Genomic DNA, 22,115 nt, shown 5'->3' on the forward strand with positions numbered 1-22,115 from the left:
GTTTTAAAGATGGGTTTGAGGCCCATGGTTTTAAAACGTTGGGGTTGAACATTTATCATATATGAAATGTATTTTCATATTCCATTTAATCTTGGTTTAGTATTAAATGATGAGTCCCTTCAATTTGACGATATATTCAAGATAGACTATCAGGACCAGTCCTGTGACTAAGAAATGTCTATCAAGTGAACTTGAATGTCAAAAGTTGAAAATGGTCCCTGGTCGGAGTTTTCTATAAAGATTGACGCATAGAAAACATTAGACGACTAGAATGCAAGATGACTAGTAGTTCTGTTTCTTGAACTATGTGGACATGGCAATATCGTAATCATTTGCATAGATACTTACTTTGGGAAGACTAGTATCGGACAGACCTATGAAACTTTAATGTAAGAGATGAAAATCTGTCATAAGTAAATTTCATTAAAATTATTAGACACTAATCCTCAATACCTGAGTGATTTGAGATTACTTGTTTGAGAACTGCTTACTTTGACGTTGTCAACCATCGCACCGTAAAAGGAGGATATAAAGGCAACGCTCAGGTAATCACCTATTAAACGAAGTCTAATCTCAAGATCACAAGATTGGGATTGTCCTCCCATAAATCGGGATGAGATGCTGAAAAGTTGTACAAGGCCACTCGGAGAGCTAGAAACTGTAAAATGCATGGCCGTGCTCAGATGAATCATAGGCTATGATTATCTGTTTATTTGATCAGTTGAACTCTGAAACCGAGAAACACCTCTGGACATAATAAGGATGACAACTCTTACCTTATGTTCAAGAGCAAGCATCGAGTGACAAAGGAATTAGGAAATGCACACTTGTCCCTAAGGACAAGTGGGAGACTCAAGGAAATAATGCCCTTGGTCCAAGTATGCATTTAATTTTAAGTCTAATAAATGCAGTTCAGTATTAATTAACAAGCTAATAATTCAGTGAGATCAAGTGAACTGTATGCCTAGCTAGAGGCCGCTTCAGTTCAAGTGGAATTAATGATATTAATCCACAGCTTACTCTTGACTGAACCCGTAGGGTCACACAAATAGTATGTAAACGGATCAAGTATTTAATGGCATTAAATACTCCATCTATGGATATTCGAAAATCGACGGATCTTGGTTTCAGTAGGAGCTAAAGATCGTCAAAGGCAAATAATGAATACTCCGGAAACGATGATATTGCCGGAAACGGAAATATGGATCGTATCGGAAATATAAATATTAGTCAAGTCGTAGATGTTGCCGGAAACGGAAACATGGTACGTATCGGAAAATATTATCGGAAATGGAAATATTGCCGGAATCTGAAATATTGCCGGAAACGGAAATATTGTCGGAATTGGAAATATTATTGGAATCGGAAAATAATTCCGGAAACGGAAATATTAAATATTTGTTCGAAACGGAAATTAATTCCGGAATCGGAAATGTTAAATATTGTTCGTATCGGAAATGAATTCCGAAATCGAGAAATTAATCGGAAGCGCGTCGTACGAATTAGCATCGGACGAGACTTGCTAGACGAAGGCCCAGCACGAAGCCAGGCCCGCGTCCAGCAAGTCAGCGCACCACACAAGGAAACCAAGGCCACGCCAGGCCCAGCAGGCCAAGGCGCGCGCGCGATGGGCTGAGAGCTGCGCTGCTTGCGTGGGCTGCGAGGCTCGCGTGGGCCGTAAGGCTTGTGTGGGCTGAGCGCCCGCAAGGGCGAGGCTCGTGTGTGTTTGTGTCCGATACAAATCCTAAATCTAAAGGGATTCGTTCAATGATTAATTCCTAATCCTAATGGATAGAATTAGTTTAAAAAGAGTTTTAATAAAATTCTAAGTAAAGCTAATTAGTATCCTAATAGGATTCCAATTCCCTTTCCATACCCCTATAAATATGTGGCCTAGGTTCACAATTTAAGGGTCAGCAAGGATGCTCTCTTATGCTGGAAGGCTGCAACTGATCAAATCTGTACTTTTTGATATTCAACTCTACTGGTGTCAGATATTTGTTTTACCAAAAAAAGTCATGAAAGAGATTCAGAGAATCTGTAGATGTTTTTTGTGGACTGGTTCTGATGCTGGTTCAAAGAAGGCTCCTATTGCTTGGGATCAGCTGTGTTTGCCTAAGAGTAGTGGTGGTTGGAGTCTGAAGGACCTTACTATTTGGAACAAAGCTGCTGTTCTGAAACATTGTTGGGCGCTATCTTTGAAGCAGGACAGGTTGTGGGTTAAGTGGATACATGCTTACTATATTAAAACTAGCAACTTTTGGACCATGCCTATTCCAAATGGCCTTACTTGGTCACTGAGGAAAATTTGGCAAGGTAGGGATATGTTCTCTCAGCAGAGTGGCTTTGATCAATTTGTTGTTGCAGGATAGTTCAGAATCCAGAAAATGTATAGATTCTTGCATGATGGAGGTGATCCTGTGGAGTGGAGGAGAATTGTGTGCAATAGTAAAGCTAGACCTAAAAGCACCTTTATTGTTTGCCTTGTAGTCCAAAATAGGCTGCCTACTAAAGACAGGCTCATCAATTGGAATATTAGCATGCATAGTACTTGTGTACTTTGTCAGTTGTAGGGTGAATCTCTAAGCCATCTTTTCTTCCAGTGTAGCTATTCTTTGGAGCTTTGGACCATTGTCCTGCAGAAACTTGGAATCGGTATAGGTGTTCTACCTTGGCATGATGAAGTGAGATGGGCTGCAAAGAAAAGCAGAAGCTGCAGACAGAAGGATAGCAAGTGTAGCATTGCATTTGTGGAAGCTGTTTATGCAATATGGATCCAGAGAAATGCTAAAATTTTTAGAAATCAACTTGATCCTGTTTCAGTTGTAGCAAATAGAGTGTTGTTTTATGTTTTTGGTAGAGCTAAGTAAGTTATTCTTAGTTTGTTGTAGTGTCTTTGTGTGACATTGGTGTTAGGGTGTATGGTTGACAATGTTTCTTTCTGACTTGGTTAATAAAATCCTATCTATTTGCCAAAAAAAAGGGTTAAATAATTTGTAGATTGTTGGAAACTTTGATTAGTTGCTGAAAATCTTTATGTGATGCATATTTTCTACTAACCTTCTTGTCATCCAAACCAATAGCCGTTGTAGCTTCAACAATTTCAATTGGAGACAAATCTTGTAGTTTACTCAACGATTCAAAGAGTTGGGTTCTCTTTTCACCAATCTCAACATCACGTAATAAAGACTTCTTCAAATCATTCATGACTGAGGTAGACTCTTTCTCAACATCAATGAGAGACACAAGGGCTTTGGACAAATCCCCCAAGCTCTTCTTTCCCCATTCCCCTTTTCCTTTTACTGCCTTTACTACTTGCAGAACCAGAAGCCTGAGTTGAGCTCATTGAGCCATCATCATTCTTGTCACCCTCATTCTTGTCAACCTCCACATCATCTCCGAGACCCTTGGCCATAGATCCACTAGCACGGTCTTTGGCATAAATTTCACACAGCTTCTCAAACAATGGGAAAGGTTTCATAAAAAGAGCAGAATAAGGTCCATCACGACCCTGCGAATATCGTATGATGAAGAATAATCCATGAAAATATATAAAGCAGACAGAAAAAACATTACCTATACTATATAGCATAAGAAAAACAAACATAAGGTTAAAGCTCACATGACTACATGAGCAATATGGTATGCAGCATGTATATGATAATTGAGCTTGTCAAATCAACAAGTCCAGAAAATAGAATAAAAACCACAAGGCGCAAGAAATTACATAACTGCATCAAATCATGTACAAAAATAATACCAAGAGCAATCAGACACTAACTTTCAAACTGCATCCAATCAGATTCGGAAACAATCACAAGATCATGAAAATACATAAGAGTAAAGGGGCAACAGAAAAATTAACTAGATGATCAACAAGAAAAGAGAGAAGGCTCAGGGAAATCCAAAACCTCTCAGAAATGACAGGTAATACAAACAAATAAGCCGAAACTGGAACTAAATCTTGTATATCAAACAGAAGCCAAAGTTAGTAGCCTTCCTACATGTTAATACTATTGGTTCTGTCTCGCCGTTCCCCTTCCTCATCAACCCATTGCATAGAGTTGATGATGAAGCTATCAAGATAAAGAACAGAGCAATGTTTAAAATGAATGAATGCATTTTACCTAATTGATTGTATATGGTACAAGACACAGAGGAAATGAGAACTTTGACACACAAAAGTTATATAGGCAATAAAAGATTCAGCTTCATGTTTCTGTTTAAGCTAATAAATCAGATCTGCTAATAAAGTAACAAGGATGTTTTTATCTGCAAATAATTTCTTCAACAGTAACCCACAACAGAATAGACGAGATAAAGTAAAAGAAACAAACTTACTTGAGCCCAACCCATAAAGAACTCCTTATCACTAGTAACCATCTTTAACTCGTCGTCCCAACCAAACCCACTGACTGTCTTCTGATTTCAAGAATGTATCCTAGTTGCCTCTTCAAAATTTTGATCTTAGACTCAATATGTGGCTTCCCTTTTAAACCACAGTAAGGAAATCTTTCATGCATCTTCTTCTCGATGTGAGATTGATAACCCGTCTTGTATCCCGTGTCACACTTCCAGTTAGAATGTTGCATTTCCAGAAGAATATCTACCATAGCATTCTCTTCTTGTGAAGGCCACATTCTCTTATTTCTCCCTCTACCTCGTGCATCATCACCCATTTTCCACAATCTATAGAAAAACAAAACTCAATAGAAGATAACTTATAAATGCAAGAAGTAGATAATAGGCAATAGGCAACATGAAGTAAGTTTTATAAAGTAAACTTGTTTAAAGAACCAACAATTGAGAACTACATCAATGCAAGAAAGCATAAAGAGAAGTAGAAGTATAAAATATAAAGCAAGCAATACATCATTGTTGATTTCTCCTAGCCAACCATGAATTATACATGTTTTGAGCTAAACCATTTCTGAAAATAGACCATGCATTAGTAGTATCTAAGTTTTGAATAAACTCCCCAGCATTTTCATCCTCATCATTGCCTTCATCTTCTCTAATATCATCTAACTCCACTTCGATGGGATCAATGCTCATTTGTTGGCGAATATGATTGTGAATATAAACACAAGCTAATATAATATCTATTTGGGTGTGAAGAGGATACTTGGTGCCTTAAGAGAGAGCATCCCATCTTATTTTCAATAACCCAAAAGCATGTTCAATCACATTCCTAGCCGAAGCATGCCTCATATTGAATAGTTCTTCTCGTGTATTTGGTTGTTCATTCCCATTTCTCCATTCATGATAAGGTATGTTTCTATATGGGACAAGAAATCCTTCATAATGCTTATATCCTGCATCTGCTAGATAATAATTACCTATGCCATGAAACGAGAAAATAAAATAAAAACCTATGCAAAATAATCTGCTTCGTCATAAGCTTCATACATGAATAACTGAAATCTTACCCCTTGGAAATTTTAATCCATTTTCCCTATCTAAATCATTTCTAATCACTCCTGCATCCGCCGCCGAACCCTCCCAACCAGCCAATACATAGATAAATTGCATATCCGGTGCACAAGCCCCTAAAACATTGGCAGAAATAGTATTTTTCCTTGATCTATGCCTTGACTTGTCAATCACCAGCACATTCACATTAATTAAAGTCCCGTCTAATGCACCTATATGCAATTCTATAAGAATAATTATTAAGAAACTTTTTAAAAGAAAACACGCCAAAAGACAAAAAAAAGGAAATATTTACCGTAAACCACTTCCACCTATCATCATCACAATCCTCTGGAATTGGAACAGGCTTCTTAAGCAAAACACTCGAAAGTTTAAGAACGGCTCTCAAAACATCATGGAAATGCCTACTAATAGTTTCTCCCGATCGATGAAAATCATACTTTATCTCTCTATTTTTCTCTTCAAATGCAAGGATATGTAAGAACATGACAAGCATTTCCTCCATTACCATATTCTTAGTATCACTTAACCCCCAATTTTACGAATCATTGAAGCAAGGACATTAAAAGTGCGACGGTCCATCCTTAGTTGTTCAATGCAAGAAATATCACTTATAACAATCATACCATCCAAATGTTCAAGTCTATAAATGGGATTATGGGCACTTGGTTCCCGTAACAACCTTCGCCTTACCCTTTACCTTATAATCATAATCAATATCATAACAATGACTCTCCTTACCCTACCTCTCTTCATATTAAACCACAAAAACAGAAATTCCTTAGGAGATCGTTGCATGCGTGCCATGACTGAGAAAAAATAAATAAGCAAGCAAATATAGTGGTGATACCTAATGACATAAACTTGAAATCATCATAAATAAATTTATCTATTGAGCACATCAATTTTAACTTTGTTTTCCAATGTTAAAGAGATAAAAAAAGGCGCAATGATGTATGCGGATCTTTCAAGTGAGGGGCTATAGCTTATAAATATCAATTAGGATCAAACACAAATAGACCAACATCAAAAGAAAGTTTAACAAGCATTAACTAAAAACTAACTGAGACATTTTATCCCACCCACACTTTGCCTAACCAAAGTTCCCATCACGCACCTTCCCTCGTTCCCACTTCCCACCCACACTTTGAAACCCAAAACCCAGAACTGAAACAGATAGGAGGATAACTTAAAAGCTTCATGAAGACAAAAAAAAAAGGGGAACTTTCCTAGATAATATACAAGTGAAGGTATATGATCCTGCTTTCCTCAATGACATTTACCCATAAAAACTAACTGAGACATTTTATCGAACACCTTGCAAACATTACTGCTAACAAAGAGCTTTGCGAAGGATTTTTTTTGTAAATTTGTAGCTAAGAATTCAATGAACGTAATTCCAGACGAGAACAACGATATGATGATACTAAAAAATGCAGCCAGATATTTGGTGCTTGTTATATCAACAACGTATTATCAGCCACATTTTCACCCAGATAACAGTTCTAAATTGACCCAAAAACAACAAATTGAGAAAATCCAACAAATCTCTAATTAAATCAGTACCTCAACTACAAGCGTATAAATCGCGTATGAATCGCAAGCTTATGATCGAATTGCCCCAACCGCAAGCGTAAGAATCGCTAAAAATATAGGAAAATCAAATCCAAAAATTAAAAGAGAAAAACGAAATTGACAATTTAAGGGTAATATTTTGGAGTAATTGAAAGAAATTTCTCACCAATAAGCGCCGTTAGAGAGAGAAAATTAGGGTTTCTGACTTTCTGTCATTTTTTCTTTGCTTTAGGAGAGAGAAAATGAGTTAGAAAGGGAGGAGATAGAAGTGTAATGGGACAAAATGTTATAAACGACATATATTTTCCGCCCATTTAATGAAAGCCCGCTTTTTTATCAAGGAATGGAGCATTACCATTCCTTTCTAATACCAGGGTTTTTCATGGTAATGAAATTGATTAATTTTGGATTTTTATTTACAAGATTTCATTACCTTGCATTACCATTGAAGTTTACCAAACAACTAAAATGTGGTAATGAAATTTTCATTACCATTCCCACCCTATTATTACATACTGAACATAAAACGGGCTGTTAGTGTTACATACTGAACATAAGGTAAGATCCAAGTCATCTTTATTAGGTCCAGAAGTGTTTCTCGAATTATTGAGTTCAACTGTTAAACTTTTACAGAAGGTTAAGCCTGAACCATTCTGAGCACGACCATGCATTTTTCACAGTATCTAACTCTTCGAGAGGCCTTGTACAACAAAAACACCATATCCTGTCAAAGATAGGAGGACAATCCCGTCTGTTAAATTATGAACAACTTACTTTGATTCATAGCTAGAATGAATACTTCTTTTATAGTCTCCTTTTATAGTGCGACTTTTAGCAAGCATCAAAGCAAACTAATTCTCAAACAACTAATCATAGTTACTCGTGTTTTGAGGAATAAGTTCCAATCACCATTAATGAGAACGACTTATGACATGACTTTAATCTATTAAATTGTTCTCATGGTCAATCCGATACAAATTCCAATAAGTATCTATGCAAATGATGTCTAATATCGAAGTCCCATCTAGTGCAAGAAACTGAACTATAAATCAACCTACAATCTTATCTTCATTAGTCATTCTTCGTCCAACCATTCAATCACCTGGATTAGGGACCCTTTTGTGACTCAACTTTCAAGTTCACGTATGGGTGTTTCTTCATCAAAGACTCCAATCTTGATAGCCCATATGAATGATTTTGAATCACTTGGACTTCATCATTTAATACTAAACCATGGTTAAATGAAACAGGAAAATTAATTTCATAAACGATAAATGTTTAAACCAAATGATTTCTAATTTATGGGCCTCTAACCCAAAAATTAAAACATTCATTATTTTACAGATATGGGCCTTTCACCCAATACTTCATTCATGGAACTCAAACTTGATTCCATTTCTTTATATGAGTCGTGTACCTCTTTGTTGCATAGGTTTAGTTTATCATACTTTGCTATTCTTAGAATCTTTTCTATCGAAAGCCTTTCGACGACGTAAGATGAAAAGATATTTAAACATGTTTATTGGATCTAGTATTTTATTGCTTTTAGAAGTATTCTCATATTTAAAATAGAAAACCATTCAGATAACAGACATATGATCTACCTGAGTTCATTGAAGAACTCCCCAACATTAACAATTCCCTTTTATTGCTTACAATGAATTCATTTCGATAATGTAGAATTGTAAATGATGCTTTCTTTTGGAATACTCCAACTAGTTCACTTAGATGTAGGAGATTAATCTTCTAACTAGGAACATGGAAACAAATCAATGATTGTGTTTCCCATGCATCGCATATGGTTTTGAACCTATGTTACCACCCTTTAATTACAAAGCCTAATGACCCATGTATGTTTGTGGTTTACCTAACGACAAGATCCAACTTTTGCTTATGCTATGCATGTGGCATTAACATTTAGTTCATTTTCATTTCCTCTTATCAAGTGCTCATCCTACATGTCCAAATGTATTGGATTTTCTTGATATTATTCTAATGATATTTGATTTAGATCAAGAGAGATTGGTATAAACTCGTCATGATCTAACACTCACGAGTTATCTTTGCGATCTATATATCACCGTACATGATTGATTGTAATGCAAAAACCATTCACAATTTAAAATATATCCATGTAACTTTTAGCTCATTCAGTTTCACGAGATAACGAATCTTGCTAAAATCTTGGCATTGTCATGTGATATAAGGTGAAGGTTCTTCTTCAAGTCCTTCATGCTTAACTTTCGTAATAACAACCTAGCTTTACACTTAGTAAAACATTCATTACTAAGATTTACTCATATGGGTTGAGAGTCTCTTTTGAGTCTCTCGTTTGTGTTTGATTTAGTAATTACTTTAACAGAATTCAAACAACGCTTTAGATACTATCCAATAGATCTTTAACCCAATATGTTCTAAGTTTCGCTATGGTCCTAGTATTGACAAATACTTTCAAATCTAACCATTTAGAATTTTAATGTACTTTTCAATATAGAGATATGTATCTCATATATAGAACCAATAAAGTTGACTTAACTCCACTAATTAAAATTATTATCTATAACATGTTCCATATTTGCACAAAGCTATCATTTTTCAATAGCCTTGTTGAAAAGTATGGTCCAATTCCCACTTGCATGCTATAATCTACCAAGAGATTTCCTAAGATTTCTCATTTATCTAGCATCCAAAACTTTGGCAATGTGTAACGTACACAATTTCTTCCAACAATTCCAATAGAGGAAGATGCTTCATTTTTCTAATTTTCATATTTCCACATAATGACTGCTACACTTATCTAAAATAATTTAAGCATTCCGACTTGGTGAAAAATATTTCAACATTATCAATGTCGTGAAGTTGTTTGTCGTCTTTACCCACCAATCTAGATTTTCTTTTGTATGCATATACAATATCATCTTTGTATATTTTTTAAAACATGTTTGCAACCATGAGCGTGAACCCTTTCTGCGAAACAACCAAATCAAAGACTTGGTTCATTAAGATAAAGATATTTCGAATTTAATTGCCTCAAACCATTTTACATGGCCTCAAACTACTTTTGGGAATTTTTAATTTGTCGTAGCTTACCTGTAAGTTGTATGTTCTTGAAACACTTCCAAAGTCTTAATAGGTTTCATTCCTCAAGATATCTATGTATCTATCTTGGTTGAATTTTATACGATTTACCTATGTATTGAACATCAAACTTTAGTGTCTATAAAGACATTACTCAATCCCCTTAAGTATTAGGATTCTCTTGAAGCACTTCCAAAGTATTCTTGAAGCTCTTCCAAAGGCTCCTAAGTATCCTACATTTGTTTTTTGCTTGACTCGAAGTTCTTTTGATGTCACCTGGAGGTCATTTTCTCCCACTTGCCTCTTTGGAAATATGATGGTTTCCTAAAAGACACTATCTAGAGAAACAACCATGTGTTCCCGGATTTGTGGTAGAATTAATACCTTTTGTTTCTATGAGATTCTCATAAAGAAACATATATCCATTCTTGAGTTTTTTTGATGTAAACACCAACTCCCACTGGGTTTGACAACCCTAGATATATTTACTGAAAAGATGTACCAAAACGAAGTTCAATCCTTATTGTAAGAATAAGATGAAGTTGTATTGCATTGAAATACTTACAAGCTATATATATTACAAGAGGGATAGCTATTTACGTATAGAGTATAATCTAACTAAGGAAAAGAGAATAATATCTCATGAGATGATTATATACAAAGGAAGGAGATAATCACGTAAATAATTATAGGAGATATTATCTTAAATAAAGAGATAATCATGGAGATAATCATGGAGATATTCTAGGAGGAATAATATCAGTTGCTGACTTGATATTATTCGCTACATTCCCCCGCAAGACGGACGGCGAATCTGTAAGTCCGATCTTGGATAATAGAGTATCAAGTCGCGGTCGGGAAAGTGGCTTGGTGAGGAAGTATGCTATTTGATCACCAGTAGATACATGAGTGACCCTTAACGCTTGCTTCTGAACCTGCTCTCGGATGAAATGGAAAGCTATAGCCAAGTGCTTCATTTTAGAGTGAAAGACGGGGTTAGTGCTTAGATAAGTGGCACTAAGATTGTCACAATAAATAACTGGGGTGTGTTGGAGACGAATACCAAGTTCAGTAAGCAAATTATGCACCCACATTAACTCGGCAGTGGTAGAGGCAACTGCACGATATTCTGCTTCAGTGGAGGATATGGCTACTGATCGTTGTTTCTTAGAGCACCAAGTGATAGGAGTTCGACCAAGAAACACAACATAACCCATAGTTGAAGTGTAGTCATCACGATTGCCGGCCCAATCTGCATCCGAAAAGGCATGTAAGATAGGAGGCGGGTCTCGAAATATATTTATCCCTTTGTCAAGAGTGCCGCTCAAGTATCGCATAAGTCGTTTAAGTGCAGACCAATGATCTGTAGTAGGACGATGCATGAATTGAGAGAGCTTGTTCACAGTGAAGGCAACATCTGGACGGGTTAATGTGAGGTATTGAAGACCTCCCACGGCCGCTCTATAGTCCTTCGGTTCTGGCAAAGGAGTTCCCGAATCAACTGTCAGATGTTGTGTGAGTACCATCGGAGTAGGACAAGGCTTAGTGTCAAGCATACCCAAACGATCAAGTAGATCAATAATGTATTGTCTTTGACTGAGAAATAGACCTTGGGAAGTAAGCATAACTTCGACACCGAGAAAGTAGGACAAATCACCCAAGTCTTTTAATGAGAACCTGCTTGCAAAATTCTTGATAAAAAATTTCAAGGTTAGTTGCATTAGGGCCAGTGACAATAATATCATCGACATATACACTGAGATAAATAGGTGTAGTAGAGTGATGCATAATGAACAAAGATGTATCCGAAACACATCGTTGAAAGCCTTGACCAACCAAGTAATTTTGCAGTTCGGTGTACCAAGATCGGGGAGCTTGTTTGAGGCCATAAATAGCCTTTCGAAGTTTGCAGACATGAGAAGGATATTTAGGATCAATAAATCCCGGAGGTTGAGACATGTATACCTCTTCATGTAGAGTTCCCTGCAAGAAAGCATTGTTAATATCAAGTTGGCGCAAGTGCCAATTTTGAGAGACAGCCATACTTAAAAGAGTACGAATGGTGGCGGGCTTCACAACCGGCTAAAAGTTTCTGTGTAATCAACTCCTGGTCTTTGTTGAAAACCCTTAGCAACCAACCGAGCTTTGTATCTTTCTATCACCCCTTTCTTTGTGTATTTAATCCGGAATACCCATTTACATTTGACAATGTTTTGAGCGGTGGTCGGGGATGTTAAATCCCAAGTATGTAACGTGGAAAGGGAATGGAGCTCCTCTTCCATAGCCTTTCTCCACATAGGATCTTGTAGAGCTTGGGAGACCGTCTTTGGAGCTTTTGGTTTTTGTTTAGTAGAAGTATTATGCACATACTTCTTATTGGGTTTAAAGATATTATTTTTGGACCTAGTGATAATACCATTAGGTGGGTGGGTTGGGGTAGTTGTGGGTATTGGGCTTGTTGTAGGATTTGGCAGCAAGTTGGATAAGGAGGGTGTAGGTTGGGGAGATGGAGATACGGGTAGGGTAGAGAGGGGTGTCTGGTTTGTGAATTCGGATCCCGGTAAGTCGGGTTCTTGGAGCGGGTTGGTGAAAGGAAGTGGGCCTGTGGTATGGGAGCTTGAGAGACTGGGATTTGCAGAGTGGGCAGATTGGGTTGGGGAATTAATTAGTGGGCTGGTTGGTGTGGAGTGGCCCATTTGATCTGGGCTTTCAGGTTGAGGCATATGAATTGGACTTTGTAGGATTGGTAAACTCATAAGACACCATGAGTTTGGATGTGGGATTTTGGTGGTAGTGTCTGATTGTACAAGACACGAGTACCGGTATTCCGTTTCGACAAAACGGACATGGCGGGATGTGTACACCCTATTATTTGTCGGGTCTAAACAATGGTAGGCTGATTGGGTTTTAGAATACCCAATGAAAATACAAGGTGTAGACTTAGGATCAAGTTTATGTGTAGTGTACGGTTTTAACCATGGATAACAAAGGCACCCGAATCCCCTTAACTTTAAATAATTTGGCGACGTGCCGAATAGGCAGTGATACGGGGACTTGTGAGAAAGATTAGGAGTAGGTAGCCTATTTATTAAATATGTGGCAGTGGAAAAAGCAAAGGACCAAAATAAGAGTGGTAATTGAGCATGATGAAGGAGGGAAAGCCCGGTCTCAACAATATGACGATGACGACGCTCGGCAAAGCCATTGTGTTCGGGAGTGTGAGGAGGGGAGGTAAGATGAGAAACTCCGTCGATAGTCAAAAAAGATTCTAATGCTTTATACTCTCCCCCATTATCGGAATATAAAACCCGGATAGATTTTGAAAAATATTTTTCAACTAGGGCTTTAAATTGAATGAATACATCTTTTGTATCGGATTTATTTTTGAGAGGATAAAACCATATATATTTAGTAAAATGGTCAATAAATATGACATAATATTTAAAGCCATCAAGGGAGTGAACCGGAGAGGTCCATAAATCCGTATAAATTATGTCAAGAGGAGAATGAGAAATTAAAGTGGATTGATTAAAGGGGAGTTTGTGACTTTTATTGCATTGACAAGCATTACAATTAAAAGACAACGAACTAGAGACATCCAGTTTAAAATCCGAAATAATATTCTTAAAAATAGCGAAAGAAGGATGGCCTAGGAGATGATGCCAATTTATTACCGGAGCCTTGATAGTAGATAATGCTAGGATAGGTGAGGAAGAGTCCCACTCATACACTCCGTGTTTAGTTGGGCCCTTGATAAGATGTTCCCCCGTGATCCGATCCTTCAAAATGAAAGAGTTATGTGAGAATTCAACAACAAGATTATTTTCGAAACACAACTGTGATATGGAAATAATGTTACGTGACATGTGAAGAGCACATAAAACATTTGAAAGATGAATAGATTTGGAAGGAGAGATAGAGAAAGAGGTAGAGCCTGTATGAGTAAAGGGGACTCCAGTTCCATTACCTATAACAATATCTTCCGTACCATCATAGGGGTGATGAAGGGCGAGGTTGGATAGATCATGAGTGACATGATGTGTTGCCCCGGTGTCTAGGAGCCATGTGGACGGAGGTGAGTTGTTGCCGGCAGTAGCAACATGGGCCTGAGGTGGTGTTGGTTGGTGCGGTTGAGGTGGCAGTGTAGGCTTTGCTGTTGGGAATTTTTGCTGAAAAATAGAACATCTAAAGAGAGAGTGTCCATAAGCATGACACCACTGACAACGACCTTGGTACCCTGCTCCTTGTGACTTGTCATTGTTCTTCTTGTATGTGCTTCCTGTTTTAGTGTGGTTATAGTGTGCCCGGTTGTAGGCATCATTGGAGGGAGTTGGCGCAGAATGCCGTGTGGAAGTGGCATGGGCCGAGATTGGCAGCGGAGAAGGAGTAACAGCATTACGGAGAGCAACTTCTTTAAGTAGTAGTTTCTCATGCAACTGGTCAAAGGTAATGAGTGAATCCCGATCATTGATGGCATCGATCACACTTTGATAGTTCGGATCTTGAATGCCCTCAAGCACACGTTCAATTAAGTCTTCTGGTTTGTAGGGCTCACCAAGAACAGCTAGTTGATCTGCGCAAACCAGAATAGAATTCATATACTCAGTAATGCTTTGCGTACCTTTCGAAGTGGACTTGAGGTTGGCCTTAATCAATTTGGCATGACCACGAGTATTGCGAGCAAATGTGTGTGCAAGAATTTCCCATGCCTCCCTTGCTGTTTTGGCCCTAGAGACAAGAGGAACAATGTTGGACTCAAGTGTTCCAAGCAAGGCACCAAATAACAGATTGTCCTGCCGCACCCATGTAGAGTGAACAGGATTGGGAGAAAATGTAGTGCCGTCGCTAACTGTGGCATCAGGTAGAGGATGAGAGCCATCAAGGAATTTGAATAAACCATGACCTGAAAGTATGGCCTCTAGTTGAAGCTTCCATGAGAGGTAGTTGGTGTTAGTGAGTTTGATGATATTGGTCAGATTGACGATGATGAGAGGAGAGGACGGCTGAGCGTCATTCGGGATGGTGTTGGAAGCCATGTATGGCGTTGAAAAAGAGGAAAAAAAATAGGTTAAAGATCTTCCTGCTTTGATACCATGTAAGAATAAGATGAAGTTGTATTGCATTGAAATACTTACAAGCTATATATATTACAAGAGGGATAGCTATTTACGTATAGAGTATAATCTAACTAAGGAAAAGAGAATAATATCTCATGAGATGATTATATACAAAGGAAGGAGATAATCACGTAAATAACTATAGGAGATATTATCTTAAATAAAGAGATAATCATGGAGATATTCTAGGAGGAATAATATCAGTTGCTGACTTGATATTATTCGCTACACTTATGACATCTTATCTATAGATGTGACAAATTTGTTTAGTGTGATTGGCATTTGAGAGTATCATTTAGAAACTATATACGAAAATAGTCATGATTATCAATAATCAAATAGATTTCGATTTCTCCATTAGACATAGCATATTCTTATGGAGCTTTGATTGTAATAATGCCATATAAATAATCTTGATAATCATTCTTGTCTCTTGCAAACAATCACCATGACCCAGTCTAGATGTTCTAAATATTTTTCCAAGTTAATTTTATGTCCTTTTGTGAATCGCATTGAAACATTCATGTATTTCACTTTGAGTAAATCTAGCCATATTTTCTCAAGTTCTTGTGAAATAGACAAGTCATAAAATCCATCTTTGGCCCATGAACATAATTGTTTGGAACCTTCAAACAATAGTCCATTTCCATGTAAGTTTCAACAAGTAAGACCCATGTGTCTTACATTAATCAACTTCCAAAAATCCATCCCATGAGATTTTAGAATGTTGCACTACAAGAAAACTGAGTATTTCCGACTACATTTACCGACTGCTAAAATAATAGTCGGTAAATTTGATTTTACCGACTACTTTTAGAGTAGTCGTTAAAATAAAATAATACCGACCAAATATAAGTAGTCGGTAAAGTTGCGTCTGCTTTTTACACTATACCGACTACTTTAGTAGTCAGTAAAATCTCGACCAAAAATAAATCTCAACATTTTTCAAAATTAAATGTATTTACGACCAATAATATAGTCGGTATTTTTAAAAAAATGATAAAAATTATTACCGACTAATTTTAGTCGGTATTTATTAAAATTTCCGACTAATTTAGTAATCGGTGATTGTTTTTTTAAAAACATAACTTTACCGACCAATAAGTAGCGGTAATTTAGTTTTTTAATTAAAACAAAATATACTACTTTGGGGCTTTGGGCTTTCACGCATCAACATAACCTAACCTAACCCTCCCCTCACTCTCTCCTACCTGCCGTTTCTTCTTTCTCCTCCCTCTTCCTTCTCTCTCCTTTCTAATTCTTTGATCTCTCATTCCTCTCTTCTTCATCATCGTCACCATAGATCATTATCATCTTCATCTTCACCGTTGATCATCATCATCGTCATCATTGATCTCCTTCATCACCGATCTCCTTCATCATCGATCTCCTCATCATCGACGAAAATTGGTGGTTTTTTTTTTATTTGGTTTTTTTAATCTTTTCTCCTCAAATTTTCGTCATAAAATTTGTATTTTTTTGGATTTAATTTGATTTGGATCTGATTCGGGGATTTGATTTTAAATTTGATTTTAGTTTTTAAATTTGATTTTGGTTTTTTTATTTTGATTTTGATTTTTTATTTTGATTTTCGTTTTTTATTTTGATTTTCGTTTTTAAATCTGATTTTCGTTTTCTTATGTAATTTTTGTTTTTTTATTTTCGATTTTTTAATTTGGGGATTTATTTTTGATTTGGGGATCTTTTTTAAATTGATTTTCGTTTTTTAATTTGATTTTAGTTTTTAAATTTGATTTTCGTTTTTAAATTTGATTTTTGTTTTAATTTTGATTTTTGTTTTTTAATTTGATTTTCGTATGTTATATTTATTTTGATTTTTATTTTTAATCTGATTTCGTTTTTCTTATGTAATTTTCATGTTTTAGATTTGAATTATTTCAACCAATATTTTGGGAACTAAATCTTCATGGTTCTGTCTATGTGTGTGTTATTTTTCAATTCTTGTTGATGGGATTTTGTTTCTTCTTTTATAATCAGAGTTGAGAAGAACAATCGTGGATTTGGTATCACTACTACAGAAATATGCTTTTATAGCGTTTTTTTAATAGCGCTTTTACCCATTTTGCTGTTAAAGATATGATAATGTATTTAATAGTGCTTTTAAGATAAACTCTATCATATGTACATTCTATTATAGTGTTTTCAAATAAAACGCTATTAAACGTTTAAGAAAAAAAAATAAAAAAATAAAAGAACCGCCTATGAGAAAATTAAAGGACGGCTTATTCATGTCTCTCACGGAGATTGCTCTACGCCTCCTAACCTCACCTCCTCGAATCTCCATCTCTCTCCTCCTTAAACCAGCCCCTCTCTCCTCCTCTACCGTCATTGATCTTGTAGGGTCTATGGAAACGGTGTCGCGACGGTGGCGTTGTGAGGGATAGATGTCGGTGCTTGTGGCTATGTAATTCCAAGATTAGGGTTTCTATTTTGGTTTATTCGGGTATGAGCTTCTTCAATTTTCTCTCATCATGTTTTTAATTTGGGTTCTTTTGCATAGTTCACTAGTTTAAATGTTAGGTATCATCAGACAAGCAAATGGTTGCCAAATTAATGAATGCGATTCGGTATTCTCGCTATGGCGGTGGAACTACTGCTTTAAAGGTTGTTTTTTTCCTCCCTCATTTCATTTTCTTATTGTTAATAATTTTCAATTTTGTTCACTTTGTATGATTTTGGACTTGGGTTTTTTCAATTTTATGATTTTATAACTGGGAAATTGAGGGATGGGGATGATATTTGGGGAAATCAGAAATTGTACTTAATTAGAATGGTGATTGGTATGTTAATTTGGTACAATATATTTATAATTATAATTTTTATGTTTAACGGAATTGAAAATTTGAAATATTGCATCAGTTTAGAGAAACAGCTGATTAGAATTTCAAATGTGTTGTATTTCTTGTATAGAAGAATGATAGAAAGGCTTGAAGAACACTGTATATTTCACAGTGATGTTGTTAGGTGCATTTTACACTTGTTTATTCTGGTCTTTTTGGGACAAAATTGAAATATGGGTGGTTATGATTCAGTACTAGTATCACTCGACTGGTTAGAGGTTACTATGTAGGTTTTTATGTTCTTGGTTATCTGTTGTTTTGGCATCTCCGTTCTTGTTTTAAAGATTTTGGTATGGAATACATTTGGTGATTATTGTTGATCAACATAATCCTTATTTATTGGTGCGTCGTGGGATATCTTTAAGACTTTTTGGTTCAAAGTAAACCCTCATGAATTAGCAAAAGAGGGAGGAGCTACAAAAGTTGGATCATAGGAACCAAAGTAAAGTAGCTCGATAGAGATAAGTAAAACAATGAATGGTTTTCGTCAGAGGTTTAAGGCTTATTAATTAATCAGATAAACAGGTTTTAGCGTAAGAACTTGGTGTTATGCATAAAAGCAGTTCTGGGGTTAAACCTAAGTTATCCCGGGGGAGTTCATCCTCTGAACTTGGTGTATTTCGTATATTAGCTAGATATGCATCAACATGGAACATTTCAATTCTTCTTCTTTGCTGTTTTATGTGTTTTCCTTTGAAGCTTAGCTCTGGTTGTCCAGATATTGATATTGTACTTATTCAGGTTAGTTTTGTGAATAATTAGGAAACGAAGCCATCTGCTTTACTCTTAAACCTCTTCTCATAATCAACTGATTCAACATTGTATATAAATTTTTGGTTACTGGATTTATGTAATTGTGTAGTCTTCTAACGAGGGTTGTTGTCTATGTTTCAGCATGCATGTTAAGATTGATGTTCCTGATCTAAAGGCCGATGAGGTTTTGCTAAAGGTTGAGGTTGTATCTTTAAACGCATTTGATTGGAAGATACAAAAGGGCATACCTCGTCCCATATTACCCAGAAAGTTCCCTTATGTACCAGGTTTGTCATACTGCATTTTTTCTCAATTTACACAATTTCCTTGAGGCTTAACTTCATGCTGTTAGGATTGCATACTGCTACAGCAGTTTGAATGTCATCTTCTTTTCAAATTTGCAAAGCTTGATGTTGCAATGCACATTGCAGTTTTCTGAGCATGAGGTTCGGTATGGATGGAAGGCATTCCATCTCCTTTCTTCATCTGATACATTACTTGATAATATAACTGCAGTTCTTGTATATATCTTGACATATTAAGTTGTTTTGTTCTTCAACCTTCCCCTTTTCCTTTGAGAAACATGTGGATGGGGTACTTATTATTTTAGTGTCGTCCTTTTCAAAAAGTTGTTATTGTACTAAAAGTTATTTTATTTTAGTGGCGTCAACTATACTAAAGGTCATATACATAATTGTCCATGCTTTTAGTAGAAGCAGTCTTTAATTGCATCGTTTTCTGACAAATCTCATCCTTTAACTAGATCATTTAAGTATAGAAGTAGTTTAGTGGTCTGAAAATTTTGGAGTCTGGTGTTCCCGTGATGACTGTCCTGCTTATACTTCTACTGCTGTTGACTGTCGTGCTTCTTGTCCTGCAACTCTGTTTGTTGATCGAGCTTCATAAATCAGACTAGTTTCTGTAAGTTATTTATAGGAATGCATCAGATAGGAGAGAGTAGCATAGGCAGACTATGACTGAGTACTCAAGATCTAAATCTGATTTAGTAATCTGGCCATACTAAATCTGATTTCTAACCATATAATCTGATCAGTTAGTTACACATAATCTGATTAGTTAGTTACACATAATCTGATTGGTATGAGAAGTATGTATAGAAAAGGCAGGCATCACATGGACTAACAATGATAGACAACCCCCTAATGAATGACCTGTAAATTGAAATTTTGCATCTTCTCCATGGGAATCTATATGGTTTTGGATTTCTGGCATTAATTGCTCTTATATTTCCTTTGCTGCTTCATAAATCCCTCGATGAACAGCTACATGTTTTTCATGTGTTTGTTGCTAGTGTTTAGAAAGGTTTTACAAGCTAGAACCTCTAAATAAATCTCAAAATTAAGAGTTGAACTAGATCGAGTAGGTTGCTTTTACCTCGAATTTTTCTGGCTCATAAAAAAGGTTTGTTTTCCAAGAAGCCATCGACTCAGACTCCTGTAACAGTGCAGTAAGTTTAAACAAATAAGGTCATGTTTTAAGAACAAATACTAGGCTTGCTCTTTTGTCGAGGAACTTTACCAGATCCTTGGTTTCTGAGCTTCTTCTTACCCCAAAATATACAGCAGAATCGTACAATAATATCCAAGGCAACCAAGATAATGGTTTCAATCAGCAAGAATAGAACTATGGCTCTTTCGTTTCCTAGACAAAGAAATAATTAGTATCTCAAATAGTCCTAAACTGTAATCAGTTTGCAGTCGATCTAAACAGAAGGAAAATACATCTCACTTACCTGTATAAACATTGATGCTCTTAGGCCTTAACTCGGAGCAACTAAATGCAAGTTTCAGAACTGCAACCACAAACATAAACTACTTAGTATGCTAGATGTATGAAATTTATAGGCTTTAAAAGAATTAAGTGTCTCAGAGATGATTTACTGTTGCTTCTGCATGGAAGTGGGTTTCCAATCTCTGCATCACATTTTAGAATTGCAAATCTGTCAATTGGACCATTCTAGTAAGAAGCGATACAATATGGAAATTATTTAAATATTTTCAGAAGATTTGTCCCAAAGTTCTGAGATGTAATTATTTAGCATTCAAATTCATAAAATTTCAGCTATAAAGAATAAGGCGAATGGAAAGGGTTATACACATATCAGTTTCAAGCCATTAAGTAAGAGAGCGACTTGTAGAACCTTACTTGCTGCAGCGATAAAAGTGAGATTATCTCCTCGTCTAGATTAAACTTGTATATGTCACTTTGAGATAGGTTTGATACAAATTCACCTAATACAACCAACCTATGTTAAGTGATAATCTATTCCTATAATGTGAAGTTTAGTTTTTTTTTTTCCATATATGGCACTTATTGTTTATTGTAATACTAATTCTTACGGGTTTTTTCCCATCTATATATGTATGAATATCTTATACCCCCATTGTTTCGTAGTACTTTTCAGATTGTCAGTTTCCAAGTTATGACAAGGAGCAGATTGGAGAAGTAAGAACTGAGTGGGTGCGCCATGTTGTTCAACAATTGTATAATCGCTAGGTTACGTTGATTGAACCAAAAAACATACAACTTTATTAATTAATGTACTTTGCGTAGTTTAATGTTTAGAATTTTATTTGTGATCTATGTAATCGGTTTTATTAGGGTGACTATTGCAAAAATTCTTTCCATTGAGGTTGGGAAATTAATATTCAACTATTCACTACTCTTCAATATATGGTTTTATTTTGTGGAAAAAAATGAAATGCTTTTCAGGTAGGCAGCGATATTATAAATAATTAAAAAAAACAAAAAAAAACTTTGATAGCGCTTCATAACATCCGCTATTAGAAAATAATTTGAAAAATAGCGCCAAATCTTCAATAGCATTTCTTTAATAGCGTTTATAATGTGCTATGAAAGAAACATTTGAATTATCCTAGATATTACATATGACAGCGCTTTTGAAAAGCGCTATTAAAGGTACCTTTTACTTTTAATATCGAAGCCATCAACAGCGCTTCAAGAAGCGTTGTTAAAAGCATTATTAACCGCTATTAAAAGCAATTTCTTATGTAATTTTCATGTTTTAGATTTGAATTATTTCAACCAATATTCTGGGAACTAAATCTTCATGGTTCTGTCTATGTGTGTGTTATTTTTCAATTCTTGTTGATGGGATTTTGTTTCTTCTTTTGTAATCAGAGTTGAGAAGAACAAGTGTGAATTTGGTATGCATGTTCCAGAAGAGTACATTACTTTATTATTTTTTGGATCTGCTATCTGGAATTTGATTTGAAGTTAAAACCACCATAGCAAACCGACAATGTGACATTCAGCA

The 22,115-nt window shown here is 35.9% G+C and overlaps 1 long non-coding RNA gene across 1 annotated transcript; it reads left to right on the forward strand.

Annotated features, from left to right (window-relative positions):
* The first annotated feature begins 16,432 nt into the window (after positions 1 to 16,432).
* On the forward strand, positions 16,433 to 21,465 carry LOC110796906 (uncharacterized). Its single transcript, XR_002535696.2, has 3 exons — positions 16,433 to 17,828; positions 18,959 to 19,104; positions 21,233 to 21,465. It is a non-coding gene; the product is annotated as an uncharacterized lncRNA (long non-coding RNA).
* The last annotated feature ends 650 nt before the right edge of the window (positions 21,466 to 22,115 follow it).

The sequence above is a fragment of the Spinacia oleracea genome, chromosome 4 (genome assembly GCF_020520425.1).
Source record: "Spinacia oleracea cultivar Varoflay chromosome 4, BTI_SOV_V1, whole genome shotgun sequence".
Classification (NCBI taxonomy): Eukaryota; Viridiplantae; Streptophyta; class Magnoliopsida; order Caryophyllales; family Amaranthaceae; genus Spinacia; species Spinacia oleracea.